Here is a 14,744-nt window from a genome sequence, read left to right on the forward strand (position 1 = left end):
CAAATGTTTGTAATAAAAAATAATAATATAAAGTGAACACGGTATACTTTGTATTCTGTGTTGTAGAATAAATCAATATATTTGAAAATGTAGAAAAATATCCAAAAATATTTAATAAATTTCAACTGGCATTCTATTGTTTAACAGTGCAATTAATCACGATTAATTTTTTTTGAGTTAATCGTGATTAATCAACAGCCCTAAAAAAAGCAATAATTTCATCCCGATAACAAATTCTGACTGACATATGACAATGACCACCTTGCCATCTGTAATGCCCATTAAGCTTACAGATCTTAACTTAAATTAGCAATAAAGAAATTCATATGTTATATGATATTGCTTTGATTTATGAATCCTCTAAGAATGCAGGTAAAGTCCTAAAATAATGTATTCTCAACCAAGTCACCCAGTAGAACACTGTACATTCTTTTCTCAGAAACACCATACATAATCAGTTCTCTGGTATTCCAGTGAAGCTGAAGAGTAAAAACAGTGATCTTAAAGATGAAGCCTAGACATTTAATCTTAGCACACATAATCTAAGCATATTTCTTGTAGTCTATGTAGCATAGGAAGTCTTCAGAAAAGGCTGCTTTAAGTGTAAGTTTTTTCCAAGCAATATCTAATCACTTTTACAGATCAGTTAAGAGGTCAGATTCAACAAGCAATCTGAAACGATACTACTATTTAAGCCAGGGGTTCTCAAACTGGGGGTCGGAATCCCTCGGGGTCACAAGGTTATTACAAGGGGGGACGTGAGTGGTCAGCTTCCACCCCAAACCATGCTTTGCCTCCAGCATTTATAGTAGTGTTAAATATGTAAAAAAGTGTTTTTAATTTATAAGAGGGGTTGCACACAGAGGCTTGCTATGTGAAAGGGGTCACCGGTACAAAAGTCTGAGAACCACTGATTTAGGCATTACAAAACACAGGATTCCCAGAAACTGCCTACTGGCAAAGAAGTGGGTTGTTCAGAGGTTTGATTTACTAGGGTAAATAAATGGGAAAATATTCTATTGCACTAGGAAGTTTGCTTGTTACAGTGTAAACCAGCAGTTCCCAACTGGGGGTCCGCGAGCTCTTTCGGGGGGGGACCCCGTAACTGAAACCAAGTGCCCCGAGTTCCAGCACCGAAGCCAGGAGCGGCATAGGGCTGAAGTCGGTGGCCCCCCCCTACCGCAGCCAGGAGCGGCGCGGGGCTGAAGCTGGCTGTTTTTATATGAAGGCTGGTGAATGGGGAGGAAAGGTTCTGCTGGCTGGGATCTGTTTTGAAGCCAGGTGTTAGGGGTGAGGAGATGAGGGAATACTGCCTGACAGCTGAGCCAGAGGTGTGGCTGTTGGGAAGAGATGGGAGTTGAAGGGAAAGAAGCTGTTCAACTCCTCCCCTAAGTTTCGCCACTGCCCAAATCATGCTCTGCTCCAGGAAAGTTCTGCTTTAAAAGATTAGGCTGATCACCGTAGGTGATTCCACATAAGTAATAGCATACCCATAAAACTCTCTCAGCTCCCTTGCTGCTTTGGTTACATACTTCTAAAAAAAAAAAAGACTACCCACCATAAACTGTATGCCAACAACAAAACATCAAAAGACAAGAAGGAAACTAGCTCAGAAGACAGAATTAGAAAGCAATGAATTTAAATACAAGTATATTACTATTTTTGGTTTGTTGCCTAACAGAGCAGAGCCCAAAAATGAGTAAGTTCTTGGTCAAATGTCTAGTCTATACTCCTAGGCAAGATGTATCATTTCCCCTCACGCTCCTCAATACTCCAGCAACCTTGTAAAGACAGTTACTACTACACATTTTACAGTGATTGTAGAAATAAGTGACCGGGAAGGAAAGGTTGCCAGGACATTAAAGCTTTTATAAATAAGTACGACACCTAGGTGACAACCTCATTCCACTCCATGAAATCTGAACATAGCTCAAGTTAAATTCTCTTTCATCAAGGATTAACTAGGCAAAAAAAAAAAGGGGGGGGGTCTTTAACATTTCATCCCAGTCATGTCTACTATCTATTCAGTAGTCATCTGCACCCAATTATAGCCTTGTAAACATGACTGGCATGTGACCTGGCTGCAGATGCAATCATGTAATCTCACACTCTAATCCTTTGAACAGGCTCTGGAACCAAGACTGGCTCAACTTCAAACTTGCCTGGAGTGCCACTATTAATTAGGTTGACTATTTAAGTAGTTTAAGTGATCTGGCTCCATTGACAATGGGAAAAATATAAAGAAGTTTTGTATGTAACATTTTTATTTATTTAACCACTCTATTTAATGATTACATTCAGTGTAACCGTAACAAAATTTCGTTTTCTCCAAAACTCATGCCAGATAAGTCTCTTTACCCTCCCTACCAAAAGGTGAAGGCAACGACAAACTTATGGAAATGTATCTATAAAAGTGTTTGCCGACTGGAACATCTTGAGACTCCAGCAACTGGATACAAACAATGTGGTTTCATGTGTACACATGTAGCAGCTTTTCTGTCATACCTACCACGCCACCTAACCATGGTTATTAAGTGTATTCTGGGAAGCAATGCCATATGTCAAGGCATATGAGTATTTCTTTTCCAAGAGTCCCCAACCTGCCCTAAATTATCCATCTAGGATTAAAGGATGGCTTACACAACTCCATCTCCTGCCTCAATGATCACAGTGACCAGTTGTTGTGGAGACATTCCTAGCACTGCAGGTTGCTACATCCTCCGGATTCTGGAGTTTGCTGCTTAACAGCTTGGAAGCAGACTGGGCAGAGAGTTACACTATAAAGAACAGTCTCAATTGTAACCTGAAAACAAGGTAGAGGAACACACAGAATTGTGTCCATTTAAAATGCCAAACTAAATCACAAAGAAAGCAGACTTCCGGCAAAACAGAGCTCAGCCCACTGCTGGGAAAATACAGTAATGATCTAAACCAAGTGCAACTGGTCGAGACCCCAAAACGCAACTAATCACTTTTGACTGTATGTGTGGCATTAGCAACTACCTTACAATTGAAATTCACTCAGATGAGGAAGACTGTCCTTCTGGACATGAGTTGTCATAGCACTTTGGAGACTAGCCAAGAATGCAGACTACCACTTGAAAGCTTTGGCATGGGAAAGACAATGAGAGAAATAGTACTGCAACAAAGTAAATGTTACTGATTCATCATTAAAGTTAGCAATGCCAATCAAGTCATTGAGGGCCGTGAATGATGTGAAGACTTCTTAAAGTATGCTGGGGCTACTAATGGAATTCATGTCCCAATTCTTTGTTCATTTCCCCTCTCAATCTGCAGAGCTCTACAACCATAAAATAATGCTGTGGTGGATCACAGAAGGTGCTTCACTTGCTCACCTGTCATGATTCAGGATACCAGAATATGAAATAATTAGACAATGAGCAGGAAAGAGTAGATAAGGGTGCCACTGATGCAGTAAAACCAAGAAATGTGATATTTCTGTGCTAAATGCCTTGGGGACCTTAGCTTACATTCTGTTGCCTTGCAATACTACGATTATGAGATGCTAACAATTAGCAATTAAACTACTACCTCTCTAGTGTCAGAAAGGTGTTTGAGTGCATCCTGAGGGTCTATGTAGATGCCTATTGAAGCAAAATTATATTGACCTGACATATGTCTCTAGTCTTAGCTAAATCCTCCATAACATTTGTGAGCAGATGGAAAAATGCACAACCAACACCACAAAATGGGATATTGCCTATTATCCTAGGCAAATTACTACAATTGTTGGACACACTGTACGGTATGCATGATGAGGGATGCCACGTGCCATTATTTTTTTCATACCGACACTGCAGTAGTAGAGTGCAAAGAGGACACAGATCTCCATGTTTCTGTGCTTACGCTACATGATCTTTTATTCCTTTTATCTTTTTATAGATTAATCGGCTGTTATTTAATGACTGCTGTATGTAATAAAAGGATGATGACTGAAAAGTGTTTTCATGGATTCTATGCAGACAAATCATACTACAAAATAAGGTTGTTTTTCTTCATGAAACACTGATAAACAAGTTTTTCAAAACAGAGCCCATGTTGGAAATGGAAAAGAATGTTTAAAGCACAAACATGTTGTTTACTTACAGCTGAGATCACGTTCGGGGATAATTCTTGTTGTCCTCACAATACTCATAGAAAGCAGGGCTGCACTTCTGAGACAGGTAGGGTCCTTCATTTTAGAAGAAGGAAATGACTCACTGCCACTGAACTCATTATGACATTGATGGGAGATGGGGCTGGAGCAGTGTGGGGTCCCCATCTGTGGCCTGGGAGCAAGTTGTTTATTCGCACCACAAGAGTCATTGCCTTAAACTATTGATTCCACATCCTCTAAGAGGCATCCATCTTTTCCTGCATCTTCCTTTTTTTCCAATCTCTTCCCAGGCCTCTCTGTTCCTTTCATTTATGGCCACCAGACCAGGAGAGCGGACAATGTCATCCTCATGATCCATCAAGATCTAAATGGGATCCACAAATATCTTCTTTTATTGTTCTTCCTCTTCTGCCACAGAATATTAAAATCCTCTGAAGCTATCAAAGGGAATTTGCTACACACAGATTGTGCCTGGACAAGCATGACCTAAGAAGTGCTAGGAACAGATGCATACTCAGGTTGCCCAATATACTGGGATGTTAAGGGAAAAAAGTTGGGAGCATTTCACTAACAATATAATATCAGCTTCAAAACTGATACTCCTTTCTATGGACCTTTTATCCCCTGATAAGAATCATGACCATGGCATATGTCTGTCCCCCTCAAAGATAGCCATTTTAAAAAGTCAACTGTATTTTTTTATTTCACTTTTTTGAAGTAACAGAAGGAGGTTTAAAATCACCAATACTAGCCTTGCATCAAGCAAGGCCTTTAGACAATGGCATTTTAAAGTTAATCATTTCAAATCTACTAAATAAGTAAGATACTAACAACATTTTCCCTTTGTTACTAATGAATGTTTCTCTGAGCACCTATGATCTCCCACCAGGCAAAGAGCGATCCCCACCTCTATGCTGTGGGACCAAATTTATAATAAAAAATAAGCTTCATTGCAATTTAACAGCCCAGATAATCCATTTGGGTTCAGAAAGACCATGTGTTGTTGCTGTCAGAAGATTTCTGCAGGGCCTCAAAAAAGATGCAAGCTAGGATAAATTTCTACATCAACCAGACAGCGAAGGAATAAAGGACTCCCCAGCAACAATATACTACCACAGAGATTGGCAACCTTTGGCACGTGGCCCGTCATGGAAACCCAGTGGCAAGCCGGGCTGGTTTATTTATCTGCAGCGTCTGCAGGTCCGGCCAATTGCAGCTCCCACTGGCTGTGGTTTGCTGTTCCAGGCCAATGGGGGCTGCGGGAAGACACATTCCTCGGCCCGCGCCACTTCCCGCAGCCCCCATTGACCTGGAATGGCAAACCGCGGCCAGGGGAGCTGCGATCGGCTAAACTTGCGGACGCCGCAGGTAAGTATACTGGCCCAGCCTGCCAGAGGATTTCCCTAACAGGCCGCATGCTAAAGGTTGCCGATTCCCGTACTACCATATAAACCAAATGCCAGAAGCCAGAAAGTTGTATGGCAATCCGGTGCGAACTGGCTTACTTGCTGGTACACACAACCTATAGCTATTGAGTAAGCAATTCATGTAATATATGATGTGGCTGGAAAAAAGAACCCCGAAGTTAACCAGGCACACTGTCAGCTTTGCCAGCTTTCAGGAACACCACAATTTTGGCCCGTTATATGCAATCTCACCGTGATGCAGATTTCACCTGTCACATTACTGGAGAACAGAACAGGAAAGTTTACAATGCTATGCAGTTTAGCAGAAGATGTACTGAACTGCAATCCCATAGAACATGAGTTCTAGTCTCAGCTCTTCCACAGGCAACTGTTACTGTTTTTGTTCTTAACGACTCTTAAAATGAGCCATGGTTTCATCCCTTGGGAAGGGGGCAGATAATGAACAATGGTTTCATGAAGCGATGGGGAAGGGGACTATGCACTAATTTTCCAGTAAGGTAAGGGAACTTGCACAATGTCACGTCAGATGGTGCTAGGAGTAGAGAATACAGAACCTAAGTCCATAATAGAACAGAAGCAACTCTTTCATTTTGCCTATAGTCTTTCAGATGAAATGTTTCAAATTGGGTACTTCTGTAATCCACAGTAACACAGCGTAGATCATACAGCTATAAGGTTCATGACTCTGCTGTTACTTCCATGCTAAGATACCTGGCTGTTTAGGTCAAGTGGTGGAGGCACCTACTTTTACTTCTGGGGATTCAGTCCCCCAAATTACACAAGCAGAGATGGTGTATTACTCCTGAGGGAATTCTGCACCATTGTGCACACGCAGAATTCATGTGTCCCATGGATTTTTTTTATTCTCCACAGAAAATATATTCTGCGAGAGATGCTCTACAGTTACACCTTCCACCCACCAGGGGCTACTGTGACACCAGAACACAGGCAGCCGACTCACTGGCTGCAGTCAGCCAGCAGCCGATAGGGAGAGAGCAGAGGCTGCATTCCTCACAACACCCAGCCTGCAGGGCCAAGTGCTGTGGCAACGGGTTATGTGGGATGGAGTGAAAAGAGAGTGGGGTACATGGGGCTGCTGGGTGGGGTGTCACAGACTGGGGGTGCAGGGACACATGGGGACAAGGAGAGGAGGGGTGACTGAGTGGGGGTGCTGGGACACAGGGAAAGGAGGAGTGGCTGAGTGGGGGTGCTAGGGCACGTGGGGACGGGGGCAGATGTGCCTGACTGACTGGGAGATGCTAGGGGTCATCTGCCAGGGTCTGCAAGGGTAGGCTTCCCAACTCCCTAACAATCCCTCCCCTCCCCAAAAATTGTTCCATACTTCTCCCACCCACACACAACAACCCTCCAGGTTCACTCCCAGGCTCCTTCCCAGCAATGACTTCCGTCTCCCTCAGCTCCTCAGTTACCCTGACTCCCCCAAGGCTTTGCACTGCTTCTGAGGGGTTAGGGAAATACATTTCTGTATTGTACTTTTAATGAATTACTACTCAAAGTTCTGTATTAATATGCCTAATAAGGAATCTATTTGTCATACAACATTTCCTGAATCTTTTTTGTTGTCTGTATTATTAGACATACTTCTTGACAGGTATTTTGAAATAAATTACCAAAATAATTAAAACTGGCATGATTATATTGTGTTATTTTGACAAATAATATATGCAGTCAATACTACCTCTATTAGCAGAACTGCTTACTATCTTAAGATGCTCAGATACTATGGTGAAGGAGAACTTGTAAAAACCTATTATTTATAGGTTTATTATAATTGTTTTTATTTAAAACCTATAAAGTTTCATTTCCCCCCACTACTGGAAGTTTAACCTAAATTAATGTGTTGGCTTTGCCTGCCCTCTTATAGATGCAGAAGACTCTACTTGTTCCATGGCACCAGCAAAGCATAGCATTTCAGAGCCCAGAGACCAACTTATTTCCTCTGGAGTTATTTGTGTAGCTCGTCACAAAGAAAACACTAAAAGCAACAGCAGTAAGTGGACAGATTAAGAGTCTCCTACTTCTGAAATGGATACTATGAAAATCCTTTCATTGAGAGAATGGCAATTTTTCTGTATTTTATAAACAAATGTTACTTATAGCATCCTTAGAAGTCGTCTTATAGCAAAAGACACATCAAGCCTTTCCATTATAACTTATCAAAAGTTTATATATAATCTCTGCCATATATAACAACTCTGGATTGAAACTTGGCAATATTTCAGTCCAGAAGCAATTAAAAACGAAATCTAAAAACCAAGAGTAGAATTAGCAGGTCAATACTCTGACTGCACTGAGTATTTCTATATAGCTTAATATATTTCTATTTAATTAAAATTGCAGGTACAAAGGAGCACTATAGTATAGATGACAATCATTAAATATGAAGGGATCTCAACACTACTAAGTAAAACATCAATCAGCACATTTTTATTAAGGAGGCAATCAAATACTTGAAGATATCAACAGATCTGTGCTAGAGGAGCTGTTAATTGATACGCATTTCAGTTTAGAATATGAATACAAGTGGGAGAATGGACATATCCCTAAGGAAATTTATAACACAGTTCAGGCAGCATCCTCAATAGTAAGGCTGCCCAACACTTTGTTATAAGACCCTATTTTCAGATACTTATCCTTTTGCCAAATTATTATGCTAGAATTTTCCATGCTGGATGTATGCCTTAGTCAACTTCACTTTTTGGGGGGTAAGTTTCACCTTAAAAAAAAAACAAAAAACAAAAAAAACAGCCATATACAGGAACAAGATTAGGGAAAAAATAAGTTTTGCTTGTGTTAAAAAACCAATTGTTTCACTGAGAAACTATTGCCTCCAGGCTTTGGATCAAGGGCTTGAAATTTGGTTGGGGTGGGGAGGGAGTGTCACCCTGGTGTTAGAGCTGCACCTTCTGTAGTCCCCATGAATGTTCACCTAAATTTCACCAAATTAAGAGTCTCTAAAATAAGTCAATCAATCACAGCTTGCACACACTCATTAGAGGCTTACCAGAGTTTGGAAGCTAAACTCTCTGAAGATCTCATTTGCAATCAGCATGCTCCATTCCCTTAGAGCTGCTTTGTGCCAACTGGACTGCACATATGTCATTCCCACAGAGTGACTGAGCATGCTCCATACTAGCAATGCAAATGATGAGCAGGAGTTTCCCTGCAATTGCTCCTTCTGGTTTCTGTAGTACCGGGCACAGGCATTAAGAGCTGGGAGACCATCTCCTCTCCTTTCAGTGCCTCTGCTTGCTGGCACCAAGGCAGCACAGAAGAGAAGGAAGAAGCAACCACACTGGAATATGGAGTGCTGAGGAAAGTGGGGAGGGATCAGGGCATAAGATGTGGAGAAGAAGGGAACTAGAGAGGAGCACAAGGAACAGAAGAATCTAACCACTAGAGCACATTCCTTTCCAGAACCTAGAACTGAATCGGAGTCTCTACATTCGTCTGCTATGACGAAAAGCTGTGTAACCCAAAATGTGTCACACCCCTCTCTAACAGCTTGTCCACATATAGAACAACAGCCTATTAATGTTACCAGTTATTCAATTAGCTCAAAGTGGTAGAGGTCTATGCTGTGGATGTAAAGGCCCAAACCCTGAAGACGACCTAAGCTGGGGTCAATGTGGTTCCACATCACAGAATTTCTGTGGAGGGTTTTAAAGTTTTTTTAATTCAGAAATTATATAAAAACATGTTAGAAGAACATTAAGGTTGTAAAGTAAGCACTTAAAAGATAGCAAATGCCAAAATTAGGGCTATGCAATTTTTATTTGACTCTTGTACATGCATTATGATACAGACTACCACCTGATCACATACTTTTCCCCCCCAGGACCCCTGCATTATTCAATGAATGGGTAGTTATTCAATGTATAATTTTATCCTCTATTCACTGTGTGGCCGTATACCTTATTTACCACACACACATATCCTCAAACCCTGCACCGAATACAAATATATTAATTTCTATGTTTCTATGGTACTCTGACCACAGTATCATTAAAGAAACATTAAAGAATTTAGCTTCACAACACCCAGTTGTAACTGGTGGTGAGATCTCCATTTTACATATTGGGAAACTAAGGAACAGAGATTAAGATAAAAAGCATCCACTGATTTTGCGTACCTAACTTCACATACCACAGGACTGATTTTCAGAGTACTTAGAATATGTATAGCACTAGCCGCATGGCTTTCCTCTTGACAACTGAAAGGCCTGCAGCTAGCAACCCGGATTACTGAAGAGGCACACCTGAAAGATCAAGTGATTCCATTGTAAGAGCAGCAGAAAGCTGCAGAGAAGGGGTGGGGAGAACAGGAAACTGCAGGGAGTGAGAAAGACTCCTCCAGGGGAATTTGGAAGTCAGAGCCAGAAGGCTGAGCTCCAGCCAGATAAACCCTGGGAGCGGCAGCTAAATTGGAACCCAGCTCTGGGAAGGGGGCTGAGGACTCCCTACCTAAGGGGAAAGACACTGAAATGGGGGGTGAGGCCAGGAGAGCCAGACTATGTAAGGACTACATAAACTGGACACCAGGAAGGGAATGTTTTGAATTACCTTTGGACTGGGTGTGTAACAGTATAAGCAGCCCCTTGAGGAAACTGAGGCAGCCTGCCTGTAGAGTAACCCCAGGCACATGGGAAGTGGATTCCCTGATACAAGCACACATGTTCAAAGCACAGGTTCAGTTGGCTTCAGTTGCAATCACGAGCACTCAGCATTTCTGCAGATCTGATACCAGATGTCTCAGGTTGGGCACCCAGAAAATGAGAAATATGGACTTAGTGGCAAACTGAAAACATTTTGGTTTAAGTGGCTTGCTTAGCTTCACACACAAGAACTCTGTCGCAGAGGCAGGGACAGAATCTAATTCTCTAGCATGGCATTTAACTGCAACAAATGAGGCCACAGTCTTCATGACAACAGTTTCCTTCAATATGCAACCTCCATTAATTCCCTGAGTACAGTCCATCCTTTGTGCTGAATAAGGCATAGGTGCTATGAGAAAAATAGGATAGAACTTGAAGTTTTAGGGTCCACCCAGACCAGGAAGGCAGTCTCTCACTGCCTGCCCTACTGTAACTTTGGGTCCTGACACCAAATCACCAGCCTACAAGAATAAGGCCTCATCCTGGTTCTCATCAAACTTTGCAGGCTGACATCAACACTGATTCAAGTTCCAGGTCTCCCCAAATTCATCCTCTCCAAGTTCTTAATTAACAGACACTTGGACTATTCTCCTCTTGTTCATCACTCCCAAAGTCCTGAAACTAGCCCCCCAGTTATCATATCACTTTTGAACATAAAATCCACAAAGTTTACACACCAGAGATCTGCTTGGGATGAAAACAAACAAAAAAGCTTATTTAATAGAGAAATCACATATTCAAAGATGAAATAGTAAGTGGAACGTAAGCTTACACAGAAAACAAACAAAAATGCAACCTCAGACTTTACATGATCATTTTAGAAGAGGGATTTTATCTAATATGGGTTCCCCACTGACTTAAAACAGTTTCTCAGCATACCCCCTTGGCTGTAGCAGCGATCCTGCCTCAAGACTATACCCCAAGTTCTGGATGTTCTTCAGTTCAAACCTTTTCCATTTTAAAAGATTTTACTCCTGGGGGAATTCTGTGCCACTGAGCAATTCAGAATTTTGCAAAAATTAATGTTGCGTACACAGAATAGGGTGACCAGACATCCCGATAAAATCGGGACTGTCACGATATTTGGTTGTTTGTCCCACGTCCTGACCGATGTACGGCATTTGTCCTGATATTTTGCTTCAGCAGCACTGGCTTTTTTTTTGCTTGGGGTGGCAAAAAACCTAGAGCCGGCCCTGGAAGAGCCTGTGGCTGCCCCCTCCAATATTTTGTTCTTGTCATCTGGTCACCTTACACAGAATTTCCTCTACCCCCCCACCCCCACAACATGGGCTGCAGAGATGTTGGCCGCAACTAGGGGCCGGTGGACCTGGCAGAGCACAGCTCATAAATAGGAGACAATGCCAGCGGGAAGGAGAGAGAGGGGGAACTGGAGGGTTCCCATCAGCTGCAGTTCCTGGCATTCCCTGAAGGAAGGAAGTGGCAGCATACAGTAAACTCCATGCAAGCCCAGGACCCAGCATCAGAGTGCTTCTCCCTCTGAATCCCTGGCCTCTGGGGCATAGAGGGTGAGAGTGTCTTGGCAGGGGGAGGGGTCCCACAGCTGGGCTCTGGGAGTGGAGGGGAGGGGGCAGAGAAGCAGGAACTGGGTTGTTTACCTCTACTCCTGGGGGGATTTTTGTGTGGGTCTATCATTAGACATATTTGCTGACAGGTATTTTTAAATAAATTACCAAAATAATTGAAAAAATGGCATGGTTATATACTGTTATTTTGACAAATAAAATTTTCAGAATTTCGCAAAATTTTAAAATATTGTGAACAGAATTTTTATTTTTTTGGCACAAAATTCCCCCAGGAGTAACGTTTGTATATTTCTTTCCTTTAGTCACTATAGATATTCAAAGGGTGTGGGGGGAGAGGGGGGAAAGGGGTGAAATGATCCCTCCTTTCTTAGTTTTTGAATACTGTGGTTTTCTTTTCATTTTCAAGCTCTTCCCATTTGCTTTGATGGTTTCTTATTGTTTTTTCCTGGGCTGTCAATGGCTAAGTGCTTGAAGCCATGTCTTAATTTCTAAGTGCTTGACTTTGCAACTTTAACTTTTTCAATGTAGATTTGAATACAATATGAAAACCAGATTTGCCTTTTAACATCTGCAGTTGCCATCACTATGTTGTATTAGATAGATAGCAAACAGAATTTAAACAATTAAGGATACACTTTGTTAATTATCATGATACAATGGTAACAACTCTGCACTGTGTTGTGAAAATATCAATTTTTTGTGGTCGTACACACTTCAATTCCATACAATGAGACTAATGGGGATTTTAAAGAATCAAGACTTTGAATTTCACATTTTCTATATAACATACTTCCAATTTTTTGTAATTTGTTTAACTCTTGGGTTTACAAACTAGAATATACTTACAAAGTTGACTTTTTAAAAGGTTGACTTTTTAGTTTTGATGTATTGAAGCATCTGTCAGAAAATGCAACAGTTTTGCCAACACCTAAGTAAAAGAATCAATGACTAATTAGATGTGCAAGTGGGGCTAGTTTGTAAAATGTTAGTTTTATTAATAAAGAACACAGTCACTTAAATAAAACACTTAGTGAATGTTTGAGAGCTAAAAGACATCTAAAGTTTTGATGGCTCACCATCATTCATTCCTCTGAGTTTTTGGAGGACATATAAAATGCTTTTTGAACACTATATATATATACACACACACACACACACACACACACACACACACAGACCAAAGTAGACTGATTCAATACAGGAACCAGTCAATAACAGTTACACTTCATTTCCTAAAACAAGTATATTTCCACCATACAATATTAATTCTTTATTTAAAAAAATATACGTTAAACATTCCATTATTAATGGATAGTTAAAAATTAAATGTCTTCTCCTTAGCTTTATTCTTTTTTCCCTCTTCTCCATCATAGTACAATCAATATTTTAAGAGTGCCTACACCCTTTTATATACTTAAAATGTGAATTTAATTCCTTGAATTTGTATGGTCAATTTTAGTTACTTATGTGTGCAAGTTAGATATGCAATTGCAGAAAGATTCGGAACCTGCAACTGCATAGATGGCCGGATTTTAAAATATTTTGCCCCAAGTGTAAGCTTAATATAATAGGGAAAGGTATCCAAAATTATCTAAAAAAATATTTTTTTTTTAGAATAATAGGATCCACAGATCCACTACAATAGGATTGCAGCCCTGGAGCAAAACCAGCTCCGTCAGGCACTGGCAACGGAAGACTGCACCACCTCCTTAAGTTCCTTCTACTTGAGACAACTTCCATAGCCAGGATAATTCAAATCTACTTTCCGAAATTACAGATTGTGTTAAATATACTCAGGGGTGGGGAAGGAAACAAAAATTTCTCTTACTGCAGAGCATGATAAATTCCACCTATTGACAATAAACCTTAATCCTTGGATATCAATTTCTATTTCTATTCTGGATGATCCATTTGTCTCCTGAGTGGGCCAGATCTCTGAGCCTTGCTACCTGAAAAAGGAAATTTCTACATAAGCATGGATAAGTTTTCCTATTCTTCATGCTAAAGTCCACAGATCTGTTGCAACAGGATTTGCATAGCAGTGTGCCTCCAGGGCAGAAGGCAGGATCATCATGTAAATATGGACATCCAAAACAAGGTATAGTACATACAATTATCTACTCCTGCTCAGGAGTGGAGAAGACTTCTTCCAGAAGTAAAAGGGAATTGGCTGACATTGGTCATCCTATGTGCAAAATCTGGTGAACTATCTAGCAAATCTCAATACAGAAGACATGACTACTCTGCCCTGAGACTTTCAGTGATCTCAAGGACTAGACTTTGATGCTTAACCAAAGAAGGAATACTTCTTGGGAAGGAACGTTGGTGACAGTTGAAAAGATTATCTGTCTGAATTAAAAGTACAATATTTGGGTCTCATTAGATAAAGTTCCCAACTTCAAATAAAAACCTAATCTGATAGAAGGTAATAGCCATATGGAGGCCTTCTCTAATGGATAGGAAGTATAATGCATTTTATCTCGGTAGTGCTGTAAGGAACAGAATGAGGTTCCAAGGTCATACCCTATGTCTTTTTCAAGGTTTATGCACTAAGGAAGAATTTAATGTTGGGATATGTACAAAACTTCCCCTTCTTGAACATGTTGAGAACATTATGCTACACAGACTTAACCTTTTTGCTTGGACACTTATAAATCCACAATAGAGCCTTCCTAGGAGAACTCTACGGAAGTTATACTATGGACTTTGCACCAGCCCACAGAATAAATTTTATCTGTACTTCTCCACTGGGGTCCATAAAGCAAAAAAAATCTCTTCCTCCAAGTATTCATTTTAAAACCTGTCTGCTCCCAGATGGAGGACAGGTCTTGCAATATGTTAATTTGCTAGGTTAATCATACCTGAGAGCCAAAGTCTCTTCAGCAAGAAAGACATGAACACTCTCGCTGCTGCTCTTTGTATTATTCTGCAGAGGGGTGGAAAAGGAAAGACGACAGAGATCTCTCCCAGTTTTGCAAGAT

At 40.8% G+C, this 14,744-nt stretch overlaps 1 protein-coding gene across 5 annotated transcripts in view; it reads right to left on the reverse strand.

The window, feature by feature from the left end:
- Positions 1–14,744, reverse strand: part of TAB3 (TGF-beta activated kinase 1 (MAP3K7) binding protein 3) — a 76,563-nt gene that overhangs the window by 40,972 nt on the left and 20,847 nt on the right. The window contains exon 3 of one of the 5 annotated variants that reach the window (XM_073357812.1): positions 12,610–12,691. The exons of the other annotated variants lie outside the window; for them this stretch is intronic. The gene's annotated coding sequence lies outside the window, so the exon portion shown is untranslated. The remainder of the gene's footprint in view (positions 1–12,609; positions 12,692–14,744) is intronic. 5 annotated transcript variants of the gene reach the window in all.

Source organism: Lepidochelys kempii, chromosome 1 (assembly GCF_965140265.1).
Source record: "Lepidochelys kempii isolate rLepKem1 chromosome 1, rLepKem1.hap2, whole genome shotgun sequence".
Classification (NCBI taxonomy): Eukaryota; Metazoa; Chordata; order Testudines; family Cheloniidae; genus Lepidochelys; species Lepidochelys kempii.